A 1,426-nucleotide genomic window follows, 5' to 3' on the forward strand; every position below is an offset into this window, starting at 1 on the left:
TTACATTTATTTACCTCTCAATTTTTGTGCCTACTAGAATAGTATGTCGTGTCATTTCTTTGTTGGTGTGTTTGCCTAAAACCTCCTCAACACTGTCCTTAGTATTTTATCTGTTGGAATGAGCACTAGTTTCATATGTGTTTTATACCACTATGGTGACACTCCCTGGTCATTACGTTAATGCTCTCTAGTTACACTCCCTGGTTATTCACCCCCGCTTCGGTTTTGGTTAAAACATATTATGATCCTTGGCACCAGATTTGACTGTTAATTTTATTATGCTGAACTGCCTATAAAGAACTGAGAACTGAATTATAGGCACCTTCCATGAATGATTTCTCTAATTCGGCAACATGCTTAATGCATGGATTCTCAAGTGCCTCAGGTGAAAGGTTCTCCAACTCTGTGTGAAGTTCTGAAATTCTATTTTGCACCAGAAGACACAGTAAATTGAGCCGAAGGATTGGATATTCCTGAGAAGATGGTTGAATAAATATCTCTTATAACTATGTAATATGGCTTCAGCTACAAGAAGTCCCTCACAAAGGCATGTTAATCTTCAGTTTTTACACTTAGAACAACAACATGCTCAAAAATATCCCTTGCTAGTGTTAGTTCATGAATCGCTGCAGTGATTCATAGTACAAGGGTGGGAGGCTTGGAAATCCTGTCAACATAACCTTCAATTGAGAGAGTAAAGTTGAAAATGTTAATAGATCATTTCTGGTAGAAGTGTCTTCGAAGCAATAAAATACTTGAGATACATCCGAGAGCATGCCTTCAATGGCTTTCCTTTCCTTGAAACAATGATAATCTGCTATTTCAACACCTTCAAACCCTATAACTAGTTACGAAGAATACTTTCTCTGCAAGAAAAAGCCAAAGGGAAAAACAAATAAGAAAGAGGTTTAGGAGCAAAATAGTTACAAAAAGGTTAGCTTTGAGCCTTCTGATGTTGAATCCATAGTTGAGATATATTCTAGTCTCCGATGTTCCAACAATTTCCTAGAAGTAGAGGAGTGGAAGAGTATTGCGAGTAGGGTTGCGTAGAGAGCTAGAGAAATAAACCCACGGCTCTGAGCATCTGTCGAAGGCAATAACACTAAAGGTGGCCATCTTTTATAAATAAAAATAATAAAAAAAACTTCAAGCCTTCAACCATCCTTCAAGGCCTTAAGAGGATCAATAGCGAGGGATTATTTTTAAGTAAGGAAAACTGAAGAGTTCCCACAAATTATCGAGGAAGGATTAAGTCAAGAAATGATGAATACTTTTTTGATGTGAGGTATAGGCTGGTTATATCTGTAGTGAGTAATGTTGGTCGCTCTATTTAATTTTATATGTTGGTCGTGAGTGAACTGTTATGCATATGTAGTGGATTACAGTCATTGTTTCTTGTTGGTTGGAGGATTAACTCTTTATGTTT

The 1,426-nt window shown here is 37.0% G+C and overlaps 1 pseudogene; it reads right to left on the reverse strand.

Moving 5' to 3' along the window:
• Window positions 1-290: 290 nt before the first annotated feature.
• On the reverse strand, window positions 291-779 carry LOC149204830 (26S proteasome non-ATPase regulatory subunit 8 homolog A pseudogene; annotated as a pseudogene).
• Window positions 780-1,426: the final 647 nt, after the last annotated feature.

Source organism: Pinus tabuliformis, chromosome 1_2 (genome assembly GCF_031772625.1).
Source record: "Pinus tabuliformis cultivar Carrire ecotype Pingquan chromosome 1_2, CPIR1, whole genome shotgun sequence".
Taxonomy (NCBI): Eukaryota; Viridiplantae; Streptophyta; class Pinopsida; order Pinales; family Pinaceae; genus Pinus; species Pinus tabuliformis.